This window comes from Rhinopithecus roxellana, chromosome 3 (assembly GCF_007565055.1).
Source record: "Rhinopithecus roxellana isolate Shanxi Qingling chromosome 3, ASM756505v1, whole genome shotgun sequence".
In the NCBI taxonomy this organism is placed as follows: Eukaryota; Metazoa; Chordata; class Mammalia; order Primates; family Cercopithecidae; genus Rhinopithecus; species Rhinopithecus roxellana.
This window is the reverse complement of record NC_044551.1, coordinates 52684183-52706373: the sequence shown is the minus strand read 5'-3', so window position 1 is coordinate 52706373 and position 22191 is coordinate 52684183. Positions and strand designations below refer to the sequence as shown.

The 22191-nt window shown below is 35.3% G+C and overlaps 1 protein-coding gene and 1 pseudogene across 10 annotated transcripts in view; one reads left to right on the top strand and one right to left on the bottom strand.

Moving 5' to 3' along the window:
- The window catches only part of CDH18 (cadherin 18), a 1132251-nt gene that overhangs the window by 164471 nt on the left and 945589 nt on the right, over window positions 1–22191 (bottom strand). The gene's annotated exons all lie outside the window — the stretch shown is intronic.
- On the top strand, window positions 8811–9243 carry LOC115896543 (annotated as a pseudogene). Its single transcript, XR_004056452.1, has one exon. The product of XR_004056452.1 is annotated as a 60S ribosomal protein L31 pseudogene (transcript).

Below are 22191 nucleotides of genomic sequence, written 5' to 3'. Positions count from 1 at the left end.
TGTTTTGTATTGCCATTACATTAATTTACTTATTTTCATGCAAATTTAATTCTTGTTTTTGACAAATTATTTGCTTTTTTCCCAGTAGAACAAAAGCTCCACAAGGCCAAGGATCTTTGTTTACTGTGTTTTCATTGCTGTGCCCTCATTGCCTAAAACAATCTGCTAATCAAATTGTCCTCAAATACCACAAACTGAGTGATTACAAAAAATATATATATATTGTTGCACTCTTCTGGAATCTAGAAGTCTGAAATCAAGGTGTTGGCAGGGTTGGTTCCTTCTTGGGGCAGTGTGGGATCGTTCGGTCCCAAGCCTTTCTCCCTAGCTTGTTGCTGGCTGCTTTCCTACTCACATGGACTTTTCCCCATATGTTCAAATCATCTTTCCATGTATGTACCTCTATGTCCAAGTTTCCCTTTTTCATAAGGCACCAGTCATAATGGATTATGGCTCACTGAGACAGCCAGATGGGAGGGGTTTCCTGGCAAAACTGCAACTGGCCTGCACGCTGGGGTGGAGCCACAGAATTTCACCCCATTTGCAGCAGGGAGGAGGAGCCTGGCCCCTCCTTTTCCTGTGTGGAATTTGGTATTCAAACAATGAGGCAGGAAGCACTCTAGCAGGGACTCTGGCCTTGAAGAGAGTCCCTTTTCCCCCCTTTTCTTCCTTTTCACCCAATAAAGCCTTGCTTTACTCACCCTTAAAACCATCTGCGAGCCTAAACTTTCAAGGCTGTGGGACAAGGACTTCTGTCTTTAGCTGAACTAAGGAAAAACCCTGCAACACCACCGCATGTCACTTTAACTTGACAATTTCTGTAAAAACTATAACTCCAAAGAAGGTCACAGTCTGAGTTACTGGGGATTAGGCTTCAATATATGACTTTTTTCATAGGGAAGAGGACATCACTCAAGTGACAACACTAAGCAACATAATGAATAGCACCAAGAAAAAAATAAAAACATATTGACTGTGTAAGTTTGTTCTTTGAGCCCATATTAAAGATACCAGTAAAGCAAAATCACAAGTGTTGACTTGATCAAAAAGGGTCTGAAGTCACTCAAGAAGAGCACACGAGATGTGAAAAACAGATGTGTGAAAGAACACAACACCAGAGAAAACGTGGAGATGGAGAGAGACTTTGTGTGCATTGCCTAAGGATAGAGGTTAAGCAAGTGTGAGATCATGAAGAGTGGCCTTGGATGCCTTTATCCTGAGAGCTATAAACAGTTATCCATTCCTTCCATTGGTAGTTATAGAGTGCTCTCTTGAATCCAGGCACTGCTCTAGGTGGAGAAAATTGCCGCCCTCATAACGCTGACATTCTAGAAAGGGGAGATTAGCGGAAAAAAAAAAAAAGCAAGATAATTAAATCATACACAATGATATCATATATAGCAGATTAGTTGTTGTTAATTGCTGAGGAAAATTAAACATTTAATTTGGGCTTATGGTTTTAACTAGGACTATAACAGTGATATGCTGGAATTAGCTAGTTCTGGGTCACAAGTGCTGATTATGATGCTTTCAAAAATTTTGGGAGCTGGCTCATAAATATAATAATTGTTAAACATTAAATTATATAAACTTAACATTCCCTTTCACTTTGAAAAGTAATAAATACTGAAAACTCACTACTTTCAAATTGTGTTACTATATTTTACCATTATCTATAATTTTGCCGTTATTTATATCAACTTTATCTATGTGGTGTAAATACTATAAAATAATGTGTTCATCTTTCCCCGAGTCACCTTGGCAACTTGAAAATCAGTGGCAGTGGATGTATTGATCTGGTGATTGTCTAGACTTGAGAAAGTAAAGGAGAAAACAACTAAAGCAGATTAAACCCCAAAGTAACCATTACATTGCAAAGAACACAAACCATTGAAGAAATAGTATCCTACATAACAAAAATGATTTTTAACTTAGCAAAATGCAGCTCATATTGATGAATAAGTGATATTGAGACAAACATCATTTATCTACACATTTAGGTAAGCAAAAAGATTAGCCAGTACCTAAGCCAGAACTAAACTTATTTGTCAATGAACTGAGCAACTTCTTTGCTGAATCAGATAGTAATCAAGCATTTATTTGCAGTAGAATATTGTCAGTATTCAACACATTGCAACAACTGATTGGTTATGTATGCAAGAGTTCAGCAAAAATCAATGCTAATATTCTGTAAAAATCAATTGACTGTTTGGAATTTCCAATCAAGAATAATATATATTCTGTAATTGCTTGTGAATTGTGTGCTACATATCTTTTATATCTGTAAAATTTATATAAACATACACTTATATACATGCATACATATTTCTGGTTGTTAAATATTTACTGGCATGCCACTGACTGCTAGCAATAAACAGGCTGACTTAAAAGAAGTGATAGAGGGGTCTAGGCAAAAAAGAATCTTATGCACAAATGCCCTAATGTGGGTGCTTTCTAGGCTATTTCAGGTACATTCATGGGACCAGAACATCTAAGGTAAAAGTGACAGGAAGAACAGGTGATAATATCAGAATGATGATGATGGGCCAGGTATTCAAGGGCAGGCACATTACTATCATGCTGTTAGCTTTGGTTGTAAGTGAGATGGGAAGCCATTGGCAAGTTTTGAGCAAAGGAGTGATGATATGGTTCAGCGGTGTTCCCACCCAAATCTCATTTTGAAGTGTAGTTCCCATAATTCCCACATGTTGTGGGAGGGACCTGGTGGGAGATACTTGAATTGTGGTGGTGGTTTCTCCCATACTGTTCTCATGCAGTGACTAAGTCTCACGAGATCTCATAGTTTTATAAGGGGTTTCCTCTTTTGCTTGATTCTCATTCTTTCTTGTCTGTTGCCAGGTAAGACATGCCTTTTGCCTGCCACCATGATTGTGGGGTCTCCTCAGCCATGTGAAACTGTGATTTCATTAAGTCTCTTTTTCTTTATAAATTACACAGTCTTGGGTATGTCTTTATCAGCCGTGTGAAAACAGACTAATACAAGTGACATGATTTCATATATTTTAACATAATTGTTTTGAAAGTTGCTTTGTGAATAAATTGTGTGGAACAATGATAGAATTAAGGAGATAGGTTAAGAGATAAGTGCAATAAAGTGAGTTAAAATAGAAGTGAGGAGATGTGGTCAAATCCTGGATATATGTTGATGGTAGGGTTTCCTGATGTCATAGTTGTGTGGTGTGAAAGGAAAACAGGAATGAAGGATGATCTAAAGTGTTTGACTTGGAATACAGAAAACTGTGAGAAGAACTGTTTGTGGGGAGGTGGTTGGAAATCAGGAGTTCAATTTTGGATCTACTCTGAGATTATGTCTCAGAGACTCAAGCAGACATATTCAGTTGGCATAGCATATACTGGTTTTTAGAGGAGAAAGCTAAAATAGTAATATAAATATGACCAGCATAAAGATACTACTTAAAACCTTTAACCTTATGAAATTAGCATAGAAATGAGTATGTATAGAAAGAGGCTCAGATACTGGATACTGACACATAAGACTGAGAGAAACGGTAAAAGCAACAGATGACCACTGACCACTCAGAAAGGAAAAAAAAAACTAAGAGGGTGTGGCATGCTAGAAACCCACCAGTATTTCAAGGGATAGAAATTGCTCCCTTGCGACAAATGCTGTTGCTAAGTAAAGTATGATATGACCTGAGCAGTGTGAGGAATGGAGTCAGAGACATCATAATGAGAACTGTGGCCGTCTGCCCTAAATTTAATAGTGGATATGAAATGAAGAAAATGTTATGTTAAGTGAATTTTTAAAGATAAGAAGACTGGTTGGAAGTAGAGTGTGAGGAAAAGGGAGTTTTTCTAATGACACTCAGGTATTTGGCTTAAGGATCATGGTCAGTGCGGAGACCTCTACAAGGTGAGAAGTATCAGGTGAAGATCAGTGAAGAGAGTGTTAATTTGGGGTATATTGACTTTCATGTGCTTAAGAGAGATATCTATGTGAAAGTCTGATGGAAAGTTGAACACTTGACACTCTACGGAAAGGTCTGGGCTGGTGAAGATAATAATGATAACTATGAATAAAAAGATGAAAATGAACTCACTCTTGCCCAACGTAATAAAGAAAGGGCCACTTATTACAGTTAAAGGTCTAAATTGCTCCCTCTTGAATCTTCTTTCCTTGAATCATATACTAAAAAATTACCAATCAGGCTGCAAGAATTACCTTCTTAAAGAGGTAAGTGAGATAAAAGTCAATCTATCTAATCTTAATGAATATAAAACAATCAAAGACTGGATATTTCCACTGTGTATATTAATTTGTCTGTTTACATACATATGTCTATTGGTTGAACAACTTAGCTGAATTATTCCTTTATGTTATCAAGGTATACTTCAAATTTAATCAGATAGTACAATAAGAGGTTGATGACATAAAATTTTTTTCAACCAAATTTGAAAGACTATTGCACTATATAAGATCATTCACATATAGTTAGAAAAATAGACAACATATCACAAAAGTGAAGAAAAAAAGATTTGTAGAAGAAAATTAATTTAAAAGAGTGGGAGGAAGTAGATTTTTTTTTTTTTTTTTTGAAACAGAGTCTCGCTCCATTGTACAGGCTGGAGGGCAATGGTGCAATCTGGGCTCACTGCAACCTCCACCTCCCGGGTTCAAGCAATTCTTCTGCCTCAGCCTCCCAAGTAGCTGGGATTACAGGTGCCTGTCACCATGCCCAGCTAATTTTGTTTTGAATTTTTAGTAGAGACAGGGTTTCTCCATGTTAGCCAGCCTGGTCTCGAACTCCTGACCTCAAGTGATCCCCCAGCCTTGACCTCCCAAAGTGCTGGGGTTATAGGTCTGAGCTACTGTGCCTGGCCAGGATGTAGATTTTTAAAATTTTTTATTGAGTTACTGATTTAAGTCATCCATCCTTATCCCCCTTGGCTACTCATTTATTAGTTATCAATGTGGCCCTTTCTTTGTTAGTTTATCTCCTATGTGAACTAATATTTTATATAAAACATTTGCTGTGGTAGCTTTTTGTTCTTAGTATTTCAACGTTTCCTGGAATACAAATGGAATAATGGGTTGAGTAGGGATCCATTGGTGCGTGTGTGTGTGTGCGTGTGTATGTGTGTTGTTTAGGTTTTGCTGCTAAGAAGGCTTGTATTTTGTCAGGTGGTCCATGATACTAGAGTTTGGAAGTGACTACTATCTAATTCTCAGGCCAAGGCCTTGCTTCACCCACTCACTAGTCATTCAATATTTTTCTATTTTATTTCTTAGTAGGGGGACCTAGCAGGAAGTAATAAAAGCAGGCACCTAACACAGCCTATAAAGTAAGTAAAACAAAGCCTGCATTAAAGAAAGTAACATAATGCAGACCGAATAGAATGAACTGGTCCCTCAGATGTATTTGGAAATTTGCATAAAGTTATTTAAAATTTGAAGAATGAGCTCTATTAGAGAACAGGGGAATAATCCGACAGGATTATAGAGCAAGACCTGAACTAGGAAGGGAATTAACATGGCAAACAATGGCTAAGGAAGAAAAGCTAAATGAGGCATTGATTTAGTTATTTAGAGACTGTTTTTCTCTTAAAATAAAACCAGAAATCATATCACTTTTGTTGATTTAGCACCTTTCACTGCTTATTTTAATGCTCTTCACTCTTAGGGTTCCAGAGAACCTATAAATGTCTTTTCACTGACTCAAGCACCATTTATCAAAGTTACTGCATGAGCTCACCAAGCAGGAGTTTAGGCATCTTCCTCTGTGCTACTTCCCTTTCAGAGATCATTCTAAAGGCAATTAACTAAAGAGAGAGCACCACATTTGAGTACAAGTCAATCATAAGCCTGAAATAATGCACTCATACAAATAATTGAGAAGATGTAACAAATGGGAATTTTTACATATTCTCAGCTAAAACTGAAGCAGTGACACAACATAAGTGAAACATAATGCTTTTCCATTTTGCTCCCTTGTTATGGCATTTGAGATTCAAGTTGACTCTCGACTTGCCAATTTTTTCTTTGATCATGTATTAAATTGTAGCAATGTATTTACTTAAGTCCTACATTCAAGAAATATATTTTTATTTCTTAATCTTTCCATTGAGATGTCCTTGGCAAGATCACTTAACCAAACAGTTGGCAAACTCTGAAGCGATTTTGAAGTTATAGACTTGGTCAAGAAGCTTTACTATATGTCACAAAAATAAATAAATAAATAAATAAATAAATAAATAAATAAATAAATAAATAAAATACTTAAAGCTTTATTGAAAGACTTATGAAGTCTGTTAAAAATCCAAAGTTAATTTACAAAAATTAAAGACAAGATAATTATGTAACTTTGACTACTGAAGATATTAACCATCACCCAATAACTACATTTAAAATCACTGAAAGGTAGTATCACATGTTATCCTACCATTGGCATTTATATGTGTAATGAACTATTTAAAAATATCTATTTCCCTTTATTATTTGGAAAGATTTCTGTCACTTTTACTTGGTAACTCCACTTTTTTTGGTCATTAATTGCATGTAATAGCCATTTTTTTTTCTAGGTTATATTTGTAGACTAATTTCATAAATGATTTATTTTGGTCATACAGTATAGTTGAGGGTTTAGAGTACTAGAGACAATTGTCTACAATGAAACTTTGGTTCCACCATTTCCTTACATAATCTTCCTCAACTCTGTATGAAAACACCTAATAATTCATATTTATATGATCAATGTGACATTACATTAGTCAGTTAATGAAAACATTTTCCAACAATGTGTATCACATAGTAAAAGTCCAGTATAATTATCATCTGCTTTTAAAAAAAAAGGGTATTTTTTGTTTTGTAATTTTATTCAGAAATGGACATATTTTCTCCAAAGCATACATATAAGTCTGAAACTTCACAATTCCTGAACCGTTCTCTGATTGGTATTCCGTCCCCGCCCTCAAGCCTGTGAATTAAGAATGGTGAGCTATTTGTTTTTTTCACCTTAGCGTTAGCAATATCATTATTTGTATTAATAGTTATAGAAGTATGTCTTTTTTTGTTTACAATTCCAGTTAGATGCATTTATAACCATATTTTTCACAGGTTGACTACTCCACACTTTCCTTACCCAAATGTGCAGTTATTTTGCCTTAATTCTTTCCAGGTTTCTTCCAGCTGATTATTCTAAAGTTTTCATGTTATTGTTATTTCCAAACACAGGGCTATCTCTTATTTTCTTGAATATTTTCCTAATTTCCTAACTATATTATCAAACCCTTATTACCTGTTATGATGAATGTCACCCATTTATTTTTAAGGTATACACACAATTATGAATACCTTCCACATACCAGGTAATATGTTAAAGTGCTTTTTGCAGCTATTTCATTTAATTATCCTGTGATCCATATTGTTAGTTATAAATACCTAGCATTATAGAACGCTTAACAGCTTACTCCTTTTCTATCTTTCCTCTTTAACTTGTGTGCTGTGGTGCAGGTGAAGAAACTGATATTATTTGTGCCCTCTCTGTTCTATAGGTGCCTGCTCTTCCATTGAAGCATCAGGCCCATGCTTTTGTTTGTATACTCCATTTGGCTGCTGTTTTGTATCAGCTGGCTGCAAAGATTGTTTTCAGACTCTTGGAGGAGGTCACTAATTAGAAAATACAGTGTGGTGCTCTGAGTAGCCGCCAGTGTAGTGTGCTCCTTCACACTGCGTTAACTGGCCTTCAGCGTGCCTATTTAGTCCCATGTTGTATTCAAATAAAATGTTTGAAAATTCCTATATGTACTGATTTCTGTGATGTCTCTTTCTTCTATAGTGGATTAACTACATAGTATCTTCAACTTTTACACTTCATTCTTGCTATGGAATAGAATTTAATATATCAGCATAATCTGGACATGTGCACAAATATTAAATACAGCTTATTTCTCCCAATTGCATTTTGCATGTTAAAAGAAGAAAATTTCAACAAATTAGAAATCACCAAAATAATTCAGTTACTTCATTTAATGAAGTCATTAATTCAGTGAACGTTGATTGCATTATCAAGTGTTGAGTGCTCAGAATACAAATAAGTACAGAAAACAGTTCCCAAATGGATATTCTCACAGATTGAATGACATTACCTTTTTATATTATGTAACCATATTAATTCAAAAGAAATTATTACAAACATTTCTTTATAAAATTATTTTGACAATGAGGCATAGTGGGGTGGGGAGGGAAGGGTAGTGTCTCTCCTAATTAATGTTTAAATTACTTTTCTGGCTACCGAAACTTGTTTTTGATTTGTTTTGATTTTTTTTTTTTTTTTTAATTGAGACAGGGTTTCTCTTTGTCACCCAGGCTGCAGTGCAGTGTTGTGATCTCGGTTCACTGCAACCTCTGCCTCCCAGGCTCAAGGGATCCTCTCACCTCAGCCTTTAGAAAAGTTGGGACCACAGGTGTGCACTACCATACCCAGGTAATGTTTTAGTATTTTCAGTAGAGATGGTGTTTCACCATGTTGCCCAGGCTGGTCTTGAACTCCTGAGCTCAAGGGATCCACCCTCCTCATTCTTCCAAAGTGCTAGGATTACAGGTAATAGCTACCATTCCTGGCCACTGCCAAACCTTGTAGGCCCTGGCAGAAATGGTTGAGAAGATTCTGGGTGTAATGATATCACTCTAGTAACTTCTTACTTGTACTTTGGAAACATTGGCCATCTAATATCCAACTAATGGGAATTTGCTAGCGATCATATTCAAGAGAAATCCCTTTTCCCCAAAATAAGCTTGTGGTGGCATGTAGAAACCGAATTGAGCTTTTCCTTTCCAACTTGGACCCGGCAGAATGGCTCCCGCAAAGAAGGGTGGCGAGAAGAAAAAGGGCCGTTCTGCCATCAACGAGGTGGTGACCCGAGAATACACCATCAACATTCACAAGCGCATCCATGGAGTGGGCTTCAAGAAGCGTGCCTCTCGGGCACTCAAAGAGATTCGGAAATTTGCCATGAAGGAGATGGGAACTCCAGATGTGCGCATTGATACCAGGCTCAACAAAGCTGTCTGGGCCAAAGGAATAAGGAATGTCCCATACCGAATCCATGTGCGGCTGTCCAGAAAACGTAATGAGGATGAAGATTCACCAAATAAGCTCTATACTTGGGTTACCTATATACCTGTTACCACTTTCAAAAATCTGCAGACAGTCAATGTCGATGAGAACTAATCGCTGATCGTCAAATACATCAAATAGTTATAAAATTCAAAAAAAAAAAAAAAAGAAACCGAATTGAAAACCTATTTTTGTGTCATCTCATATTACATTAAGCTATGCTTGCAGAATTGTTTTAAATGTGTGAAAGAAAATGTTGTAAATAATTATATTTTGATGAATAACAATGTTGCCACTTACTAAAGTCAGATGGTGCTTTCTTTTCTTTTTACTTCCCCACCAGATAACTAGGCTGCATTGAAAATAATTTAATGATTAAAAACATGGGCTCTGAAGACAGACTGATGGGGTCCAAATCCTCATCTCACTGGATTAACTGTATGGCCTTAAAGAAATTACTTCTCTATGGCTCAATTTCTTCCTTCAGAAAAATGTGGGTCATGATTTCTCGTTTGGTCATAAGGCTATTATAGAGGTTAAATAATGTAGTATATGCAAAGCACATAAAAAAACTGCCTAGAGAAGCACAAGTAACATCATAAGCAAAAGTTAGCATTTTTCTTATTGTTTTATGTCATCATGTGCCCAGATGACTAAATAATATAATCAGTGTAGCAAGGAATATTCTCCCAAAGAGAGTATTTGGATAGGCTGGGTGCGGCAGCTCATGCCTGTAATCTCAGCACTTTGGGAGCCCGAGGTGGGTGGATCACCTGAGGTTGGGAGTTCGAGACCACCTTGACCAAAATGGAGAAACCCTGTCTCTACTAAAAATAGAAAATTAGCCCGGCATGGTGGTGCATGCCTATAATCCCAGCTACTCGGGAGGCTGAGGCAGAAGAATTTCTTGAATCCGGGAGGTGGAGGTTGCGATGAGCCAAGATTGTGCCATTGCACTCCAGCCTGGGCAATAAGAGCCAAACTTTGTCTCAAAAAAAAAAAAAAAAAAAAAAAAAAAAAAAAAAAAAAAAAAGAAAAGGAAAGAAGAAAAGAAAAGAAAAAGAATGTATTTGCCATGTGCTCATAATTTTACAGTGGTTTAAAGCTTACCAAATTTCCTAACATAACCTAATTTTCAATTCAAAGTACTCTTGTGAGGTGATAGGACACAATGTTTATACATTATTACTAATTTAGTCATGAGAACAAAGACAAAAAGTATCAAATATCTAATCTAGAATAGTTAATAAGTCCTTGGTGATTTTCCACTGTCTTTTGATGTCAGTTTTGCTTTTTCAATAGAAAGAATATATATACCATGTTCCTTACGTGGATTAGAAAATCCATCTAATCACAGTTGCCTGTAGGAGTACTTTATATCTTACTACTGGCAACCTTTTTGACGTACATACATCAGATATGCTTATTGATGTTTGATTACTATGGAGTTCTTAAATTACATTAAACAAAATGTACGTATAAAAATACATATGGAAACTCTAAAAATTGTCTTTTCATAGTTTAATTATCATGCCAAAATTGTTACCATTTTTACCAGAACCATTCTGGCAGATCAGAAGTGAGAGATGTTTGCTTTGTAAACCCTTGATGACAAAGTCATCTTTGGTAGCTGCATTGGATGGTTGGAAACATGTAGCAATTTGTAATGAAGGATGATTAATAAGTGACTGAGGTAAGCGATTACACTGTGTTTTGACCAAAACAAACAAACAAAAAGTATAAATTCTTAGAATGCAGACTATATGTTATTTCTCTACATATCATCTATCTACCTACTCATCTGACTAGGTATCTATTTGTATATTTTACTTTCTTTAGTTACAAACTGTTTCTAAATATAATTTTGAAAGGAGAGTTCGATGCTATGTTTAACAAGTTTACCATGGTTGTTCAGGATCATATTATCCAAAGTAATTGCATTGCCATGTAAGCATCATTGTATGTGTTTTGGCAGAAGAAAAAGTAAACATTCCTGTTAATTTTTCTTCAACATGTATATTTATTATAGGTTAAGCAGTCAAGAAAATGTTGCTGAAAGTAAAGAAAAAAATTATCTTAGTTAAAGTGCCAATGAATTGTGAAATACTACCCATAAACCACTATTTGCTGAAATATACTTGGCTCAATCAATGATTTTCAGTTATCAAGTTAAAGAGCCCTCCCCTGATGTTTATATGGTCTAATTAAGTTAGGACAATAATGCTACAGAAAAAGGACTATAAACTAAATGTACAAGTATGTCTAGTTTTGGAATTTAATACATATTAATTATACTTATTTTCATTATTTTACTTTTTCAACTGACATAAAATTGTATGTATTAATCGTGTACAGTATGATGTTTTGAAGGATATATGCAAAGTGGCTTGGCTACCTCTACATAATTAACATATATATATTATACCACATAGTTATCCTGTTTTAATGGTTAAAAAAAAAATGCACCAAAATGTCTTCCAACCAAAAATACATGACATAGTTTTATTCAAATAATCTTGTGGCTAAAATGTTGTACTTTATTTTCAATTCTCTGTAAATGTTCAGTTCACATAATCTATTTTGAGTGTAAAAAAATAATTTGTTTAAGGTTTAACTTTTGATTGTTTACTTTTTAAAATTTTGACTCTTAATTTTCATATGTACTGTTACCTCTAATCTCCAACATTTATTACCAACATAAATTAATTCCAAAGTATTTTCATTTATAAAGACCAAAAATATTTATACAATTTTTTGATATCACTATGGTCACTAAAAGTAAATAACTGTACTCTATACATTCTTTATGTCTTTCATATTCTATCAGAATTTTTTCATGCTATGTTCACAGTTTCTCATAAGTTAACAAAAAATAAAATGTCTTTGGATGGCAAGAATGAAAATAAAACAAGCTGAAATCAGGATGAGGTATATTCTTTGTCACATCTCTAAGCCTGTTGGCATTTTGCAACAGTTTTCTTTTGTATCTTATTTACATAACAATGGATTTACCTGTTATAAGTGGTTTGATTCTTCTCTTTAAGCCAGAAATGACAGAATACTGTCTCCTCTCAAGCAAAACTGAGAGAAAAAATTGAATCCAAACCATCTGTGCCTTTTCTCTAATGAAGTTTTACTCCTCAGGGAAAAATTAAACTAGCGCTTTTGGAAATCTACATATCGCAGGTAGATATTTGTTTGTTTTCCTTTTTCTTTCTCTTTCTCTCTTTTTCTCTTTCTCTCTTTCTTCCTTTCTTTCTGTTGATTTTTAATTTATAAATTATGATTGCACATATTTATTGCACAGAGTATGTTGTTTTGAAATATGCACACATTGTGGAATGGTTAAATTGAACTAATTAATATATGCATTTACATCACCAGGTGGATTGTTTAGAATTTGACACACTAATATCACGGCTGCCATGCCAACCCGACTCTCTATTTAATATCACACATTTTCTTGTTCTGGTCCCTACACTACTGATTCCTATTTCTACTTCTAATTGCACTTTTTATTTCACAGCAATTGCACCTGACAAAGATTCTATCCTTGGCCAAAAGCTAGCTAAGCTCTCCTGAACTCTCCTTTAAACTAGTCAATGATTTTGGGCTTTTGTGTTTGTCTCTGCATTTCCCAGTTTTAGCAAGAATCCTGATAAGTCAGTTTTGCTGAAATCCTCTGTCATCAACACCTCATCACCCTTACTGTCTCACTGAGTTCCTCATCACTCACCACTCACCAGTCAATATCTGCTTATCCTGGCCTGCCTGTAGCAAGAAACTTCACCTACTCTTGATGTCTCCTATTAGGAATTTTCCATCCAGTGACCTCTTGCTTTTCCTCACCCAACTCCTTGGATGTAAATTCCCACTTTTCTTTGTGGTATTCAGACTTGACCCTAATCTCACTCCTAAGCTGCAAAAACCCAAGGCAATGGTTTCTACATCTATCATAATCCTCCTGAATAAAATCTGTGTACCATGCTTTAATAAGTGTCACAAATATCTTCTATCATCACCTTCTAACATTCTCTATAATTATTTTTGTATTATCTTTCTATTATTTATTGCCTATCTTCTCTTCACAACTTCTGACAGCTAGAATGTAAGCCAGGTGTTCATGAATATGTGTTTGTTTCATTTGCTAACAAACCCCAAATACCTTATATGAAAGCTTAATACATAACAAGTTGACAGTAAACATTTGTTAAATGAAAGAATAACTGAATAAAATACAAGATGATCATTAATGTTGCATACAGTGTAACAGTCAGAAGTACCATAGTTTCTCTAAAATTTCTAGAATTATCACTGTCAGACTATAACTATCAAAGTCAGACTTCAATCCTCACCAGAGGATTTTAAACAGACATTTTAAAATCTACACTGTCTTAAGGCTTTCCTGCCATAAATGCATGCCATCTAATAGAACCATGACTCCTCGTGTTATGCAGTAAATACAGATCATTCATTAGTTTTTCTCCTCTTTTCTCATGTTTTGTGGGAAGAAATTCCACCTCATCCTATCTTCCATAAATATTGAAGGTGGTAGCTGGATGAAAAGCAAATGTTTATTAAGTGTGTTTAAGTCTTTACTAAGTTTTTTTTTTTTTTTTTTTTTAATGAGCTACGTAAGTTAAAACAGTTCCTGTCTGAGCGTGAGGTGGTATTAGTAAGTGGTGGAACAGTTGAAGATTCCAGCCTTTTTCCCCCCACATAAAACAAGTATCCAGCTATCCATGAATGAAAATTCTTTATGGATAGCTCAGGAGTTCAGGTACAAAGCTGCAGCAACACAGTAAAGAAAAAAGACTAAATTATATTAAAAGGATAGGATAAGGAGTTCCATTTTGCCCGTATCATCCCATCACACAGCTCAACGCAAAGAGGGATTTCCCAGCTCACAAGTCTCCCTTTCAAGAACAAGGAAAGCGGTCAACAGTTAGTTTCCTCAAATTTTTTGGACAATGTTTAAAGGACCTGCTTTCACCCCACCCCTCTCAGATTGCTGGGAAGTTTTTTGTTGTTGTTGTTGTTGTGTGTATGTGTGTGTGTGTGTTTTGTTTGTTTGTTTGTTTGTTTGTGAGACGGAGTCTGTAGCCCGATCTCGGCTCACTGCAAGCTCCGCCTCCTGGGTTCATGCCATTCTCCTGCCTCAGCCTCCTGAGTAGCTGGAACTACAGGCGCCCGCCACCTCGCCCGGCTAATATTTTTGTATGTTTAGTAGGGACGGGGTTTCACCGTGTTAGCCAGGATGGTCTCCATCTCCTGACCTCGTGATCTGCCTGCCTCAGCCTCCCGAAATGCTGGGATGACAGGCGTGAGCCACCTCGCCCAGCCCAATTGCTGGAAAGTTTAACATGGTAGAGAAGTGTGAAGATGGCTAGAAACAAAGAAGAGTGGAGGTTATTAGTAGCAGGTACTGGGTGGATGCCCAGCAGCCTGCTCTACAGAACATCCAAGCAGTCTTTGCTGTTAAAGACATCAAGAGCCATGGCAGTCCCAAACATTCCAGAAAGGGAAGTACTGCTGCATCTTTTAAGAAAAGGAAGTGATGCTGCATCACTATGGGACAAAGCAACCATGCCCTTGTCCTTCCCACAACCACTTGCTTGCTGGGGTCTCAGAGGTACAGTCTATCTCTGAGCAACTGCACCTAAAAAAACTGGTGCCACTTCTTCAGAAAGCACACATGTGCTATAAACATCAGAGTCACTGCCACAATGAATAGCGCTGTGCTCCAGTCATTTGCTCCACAGGCACATGCCCCTTGCATACTACAGCCACGATTGCAGCAGGCATGCTGGCATATCACATCCTATTGCAATCTTTCTATAATGCTGCCCATCAGCATTGCAACCAAACTGTACAATGCCAAGGACAAAGGTATAATTTTGAAAGCAGCAAGAGAAAAGCAATTCATACTAGGGAATTACCATAATGCTATAAATGGTGTTCTCAACAGAAACTTTGCAAGTCAGGAGAAAGTGAGATAATATATGCAAAGTATTGAAAGAGCAAATCTGCCTTTCGAAATACTATACCCAGAGAAATAATCCTTTAAATGGGTGGAAATAAAGTCTCTTTGAGACAAATAAAAATTGAGGTACCTTATCACCACTAGATCTGTCTTATGAGAAATGCTTCAGGTAGTTCTTCAAGTTGTAACTAAAATATACTAAACAGCATAAGAAATAATATGAAAATAAACATTTTACCAGTGTGGCTAAATATATAGTCATATGCAGACTAATGTAGCACTGTAATGGGGGTGTGTAATTTCCTTTAAACACTAATAGTTAAAATATAAACATTTATTAATAGATACACAATATAGAAAGCATCAAACTCTGATTACAAGGGCATTATATGTATGTGAGGGGTAAGTGTGATTTGGTATACAATTGAAATTAAGTTGTTATCAACTTAAAATAGAAGATTTTTATACAAACCTCAAGCTAATCACAAAGATAAAACCTATAATTAATTCAAAAAAACAATAAAGAGAAAAGAATGAAAGTAAATTTCTTGTCACTACAAGAAATCATCAAATAACAGAGGAATACAGCAAGACAGAAAAAGAGTGACAAAACAACTAGAAAATAAACAAATAAATTAACAAAAGAACAAGAGTAACTTTTCACTTATCTATAATTACCTCAAATGCAAATCTATTAAATTCATCACTCAAAAGTCATAGCATAAATGAAGGAATAAAACAAACAAACAGAAAAATAAAAGCAAGTCACAGAGATATGCTGTCTACATGAGAGTCACTTTAGATTTAAAAACAAAATAGGCTAAAAGTGAAGGGATAGAGAAGGATATTTTATGCCACTGGTAACCAAAAGAGAAGATAAGTGGTTATATTTACATCAGACAAGATGTATTTTAAGTGTAGTATAGTCTTCAAAAAAAAAAGAAGGTCATTACATAAGAGTAACAGAGTAAATTTAACAGGAAGACAATTTATAGAACAATTATACGCACACACACACACACACACACATCACAGCACCTAATCATATAAAGCAAATATTGACAGATCTGAAGACAGAAACTGACAGCACTACAACAATAGTGGTGTATTTTAGCACCCCACTTACAGTAATAGAACATCCAGACAGAAATACCAACAGAGGCAGCTGACTTGAACAACAACATAAGCAGAACTTTCCACCCAACAGCAGAAGAAAACACATTCTTCTCAACAGCATACAGAACATTCTCCAGGATAGATCACATGTTAGATCTTAAAAAAAATTCTTAACGAACTTCAGAAGATCAAAATCATTCCATGCATTTTACCAACCACAATAGAGTTTAACTAGAAATTAAGAACACAGAAACAATCAGAAATGTGTGGAAACTAAATAGCACTCTTTGGAACAACTACTTGGTTAAAATGAAGTCAAAACGAAATTTAGAAAATACCTCCAGAAAGATAAAATCACATCATAACAAAACCTATGGGGCACAACAAAAGCAGTCTCAAGAAGAAAGTTTAAAGCAATTAGTGCCTACATTAGAAAAGATGCAATATTTCAAATAAACAGCATAACATTAAGCCTCAAGAAGCTAGAGAAAATAAAACAAAAGCAGTTAAGCCTAAAGTTAGCAGAATAAAAAAAAAAAAAGAAAGAAAGAAAAACAACAACAACAAAGATTATAACTAAATCAGCTGGAGAGAAAAAATAGGCCAAATCATCAGAACGAAATTAGTTTTGTGAAAGATAATATTGACACATCTTTAGCTGGAATAAGAAAAAAAGAAAGATGACTCAAATAAACAAAATCAGTAACAAAAAAGGAGATGTTACAATGGATGCCTCAGAAATGAAGAGGATCAAAAAGCATCCCTTTTACGGTTATTGTGAACAATTATAGGCCAGCAAACTGAATAATCCAGAAGAAATGAAAAAATTTCTAGAAAAATACAACTTACCGAATAAAAAAAAAAAAAAAAAGCCAGAAAATAACAAATGAGGAAATTGAATTTTTAAAAAGTCCAACAAATAAAAGCGCAGGACCAGATATCTTCATGGCTATATTCCACCAAACATTCAAAGAAGGATTAATATTAATCATTCTTCAACTTGTCCAAAAATAACAGAAGAAATAGGAACACCTCTATACTCATTCCATAAGGCCTGAATCACCCTGATACCAAGATCACACAAAGGCACTACTTGAAATGAAAATTATTGGTCAATATTCTTGAAGAACATAGATGTAAACATCTTTAATAAAATGCTATAAAAAGTAATTTAACAGCACATTAAAGGGGTAATACACCATGACCATGTGAGATTTATCGATTGGTTTGGAAGAATGGTTTAACATATGCAAATTAACCAATGTAATACAACAAATTAATAAAATGAAGAAGAACTACATGATAATCTCAATCGATGCAGAAAATGGATTTGACAAAATTTAGCATTTATTAATCACTAAAATTCTCTCAACAAAATAGGTATGGAAAGAAGTTATCTCAATACAATTATGGTCATACATGAAAAGCCCACAGCTAAAATCATAATTTATGGAAAAACCTGAAATCTTTCTAAGATCCAGTACAGAGCTAGGATACCCACTCTCATTATTTCTTTTCAACTTAATACTAGAAGTCCTAGCCCGTACAATTAGACAAGGAAAAGACAATAAAAGGTGCCCAAATTGGAAAGAAAAAATAGCTTTATTTGCAGAAACTACTTTTATTTTCAGGTCCTCTGCATATACGTAGAGGTGCTAAACAACAACAACAACAACAAACTGTTGGAACTCATAACTTTAGTAAATTTGCAGGCTCCCAAATCAGTACATCACAATAAATTTTGTTGCTATACAAAAACAACGAATTATTTCAAAAAGAAATGGAAGAGACAATATTCACAAAAACAATGAAAGGAATAAAATACTTTGGAATAAACTTAAACGGAGAGGAAAAATATTTGTACACTGAAAATTAAAAACATTTATGAAAAAAATTAAAGAGACAGATAAATGGAAAGAGAGCATATACCCACGGATTAGAAGAATCAACACTGTTGCAATGTCCATGCTACCAAAAGTGGTCTACAGATTCAGTGTAATCCCCATCAAAATCCCAATGACTTTTTTTACGGAAATAGAAAAAAAAATCCTAAAATTCATACGAAATTGCCAACACCCTAATATCCAAGGCAATCTTGAGTAAGAAGAACAAAGGTGGAACTAACATACTCCCTGATTTCAAAATATGTTTCAAAGTTACAGTAACCAAAACAGCATAATACTTAAACAAAAACAGATATACAAACCAATGGAACTGAATAGAGAGCTAATAAAGAAATTCAGTCATCTATGGCTATCTGATCTTTAAAAAGGATGCAAAGAAAATACAGGTAAATTATAATCTCTTTGAAAAATAGTATTGGGAAAACTGGACATTCCATGCAGAATAATTTAAATGGACCCTTATTCTCACTATTTACAAACATCTACCCAAAATGGATTGAAGACTTAAATGTAAGACCTGACACTATAACAATAATAAAAAAAAAAAAAGATAGGGGGAAGGCTTCTTGCTATTTGTCCAGGCAATAATTATTTTTTGGATAATTACCCCAAAGACACAGGCAACAAAAACAAAATAGGTAAATATAGTTCCATCAAATTAAAAATTTGCTGTAAACAAAACAATAAAGAGAATGAAATGACAACTTAGGGAATGTGAGAAATTATTTGCAAACGTATCTGATAAAGGGTTAATATCCAAAATATATAGAGAACTCACACCTAAATCAATAGCAAAAACCAATAAAGATATAAACAAATATATAATTAGCTGAATTAAAAACAAGATTTGCAAAGACTCAAAAGAAGAAAAATTGCTTCCAGATTAATATAAAGGTACTTAAGTTCATTAATCATCAGAAAAATGAAAATCAAAACCACAAAGGGATACTACTTTAGCCCTCTTAGAATGGCCAGTAACTGTCACAAAATAAATGATAATTGTTGGCGAGGAGATGGAGAAAGTGAAACCCTTGTACACTATTGGTGGGAATGTAAATTGGCGCAGAAATTATGAAAACAACATGAAGGTTTCTCAGACACTTAAAAATAGAGCTGTCATATGATCCAGCAGTTTCAGTTCTGGATAAATCCAATGGAAATGAAGTCAATATTTTGTGGAGATAACTATAGTCCCATGCTCATTGTAGAGTAATTCACAATAGCTAAGATAAAGAAACCATCTAAACGTCTATTGATAGATCAAAGAAGAAAATGTGGTTTATTTATGCAATGAAGTGTTATTCACCCTTTAAAAGAAGGAAATCTGCTGCTTGCAATAACGTGGATGTACTTGGAGGATATTATTCCAGGTGAAATAAGCCGGATGCAGAAAGACCAGTACTGTATAATCCCACATATATGTGGAATGTAAAATGTCAAGCTCACACATACAGAGTAGGATGATGGTTACTAGTGGCTGGTCACCGGCAGGTTGGGAGTGATATGGGTAGATGTTGATCAAGACCTACAAAGTCTTAGTTATGCAAAATAAATTAGTTTTGGAGATCTAATGTGCAACAATGTGACTATAGCTCAAAATGTTGTATACTCAAAATTTGCTAAAATGATAGATCTTTAGTGTTATCAACACACAAACATAAACACAAACGGTAATTTTCACATGGTGAATAAGTTAGTTTGATTGTGTTAAATATTTCACAATGTATACATACATCAAATTATCAAGTTTATACCTTAAATATATCCAGTTTTTAATTATTCAGGATATCTCCTTAATAAAGCTGGAGGGAAATACACATAGTGCCTCTTTTTGTCACTTGACTGATGAGGAACATTTGACTAGTTATATTCCCTATTTAAGTCTAAATTTAATTTTGAGCAAGAGACTTCTAGCTGTGGCTTTTGGAAAAGAGGACAAATGAAGCAAGCCATTCACTTAGAGCCCAACTGAATTGACCAAATGAATGTTGTAATAAGAGAAAATCTACTCAGCATTGTAGCTGAGTAGAGGGTATCCAAGCAGCATAAGCCTCCAGTAATTTTTCTTTAAGGAAATTAGAAAAACAAATAATAGAAAAGTTCCTAGGGCTAAAGTGTGAATTACTTCCTAATACTGTGGTCTGTGTCACAGGAAGCATATAGATCCCATCATGGTTTGATTTCACACACACACACACACAAATGAGTAAGGGATTAATACATGAAAGCAATGTGTTCAAAACCTGTTTCTTGTGGTGTGTACCTAAGTCATTCTGAAGCACCCATATCTGAAAGCCTAGAGCTAGCAAAGCAACAGTGAATGGAATGTAGATTATTCTGAGAACAGTTGTTCCTTCCCTTTGTACAGTGGAGCTCTTTCTGACAATGCAGGTCATAGCTAGTAAGAAGTTTTCATATACTAAGAAAGTTGTGACAGAGTAGTTACTTAAATGCATATTCTCCATATATGGATCCTAAAAAAAATTGAACAGGATGTTTGTTTTCTGTGCTGGGGCTTGGTATGACCCTGAAGTGCCTGTACCTCTCTCAGGCTGCTGAACCTCTGAGATGGTAATGCCAGGTTACATCAAACCAGGATGCAACTTCTGATGTGGGCAAAGAATCCCAATAGATTTCAGATGGATAATGTGTAGCCCCAAGGAGAAGGCATTAGCACATCTGAGACAAGCTCAGGCTGGCCAACCATACTGGCTAAAGGCGCATTCCCTGAAAAGCGAATGCCCAGGTTTTTCCAGGGCCTTTCACTTAATCCTCTGTAATTGTGATTAAATTCCTTTTTCTCCTTGTCTTTCACCTTTCTGCCCTGCAAATAAAAGAATAGTAATGCCTTCATAGTATTATGAGGAGGATGTAATGAGATGATACATGGAAAATTCTTAGAACAGTGGTTGCATGTGGCAACTTCTCAATAAGTGTTATCTACAACTGCTATCACTTTTAAAGCTATAACTAATGGGTTTTCTGAAGACAAAATGGGGTAGAAGATAAGTAGTTAATACAGCTTGAATATTATGTGCACTTATTGGAAAAGATATTTAATAAAAGGTAGTATTTATCAGAGAATGAGGGGAAGGAATAAAGCATATGCTTATGTAAAAAAAGCCTTCCAGGCAGTAGTGAAAGTCGAAGCAAACTGTGCAAAGTTAGAGGGAGCTAGTGGAGTCCAAGAATCTTACGAACAAATGTGGCTCGAGTGGAATGGATGGGAGGTAAAGTAATAGGAGAGCACCATCCTGAAAAGTAGGTAAGAAGACTGATCACAAAATGAATGCTGCAAAATAGTTGGCCTATATTCTGAAAGTGTTGAAGGTGGGTGGTGAGGAGGTGAAGATTGGAGCTCATAAAGAAAAAAATGAAACAATTGAACTCTGAGGTCTCAAAACACCAGTCTGGAGGAATTGTGGAGTATCGATTGCAGAGCCCTGAGACCACAGGAAACAAAACTAGGTGTGATGCCAAGACAGGCATCAGAAACGGCAAACAGGGGGCAAACTATGCCTATAATTAAGATTAGAAATAAAAGTTTTCTTTACATTTAGAAAAATGATGCATTCATTTACAAGCACAGCTGTTGGATATTGAAATGGCTCCATATTGGAGGGTAAAATAATCTTTGGAGGTCTAGCTGGTTTATTGAATGTCTTCGACTTGGCTTCTAACCAGAAACTGACCTACTATTAACCCCTTGATTTCTTTGCATCTGCTTTTGGGAAAATATGGTTTTTTCTGCTTTTTAATAAAACCTCAGACGTCTCTTAGTTTTTTAGATACCAATATACTACTTTTAAAAGGCCTTTACTTTAAAATGGCAAAAACCACAGTTACTTCTGTGCCAAGCTAATAACACTTCTTCCTTACTTAGGCATTAAAAATTCTGAACCAGGGTAGTCATTGCATAGCAACAATCCAGTCCAGGATAGCAGACCCTGAGTTTGAGGGTTTTTTTTTTTTTTTTTTCCTCTCTCTCTAATCCCTAGTTAGTGGCTATTTTAGGCCCATCCAGAATCAGACCTAGAAGAAGGGGAGGATTTGCTTACAGCTGCACACTCAAACATGGCAGAGTTTGCTA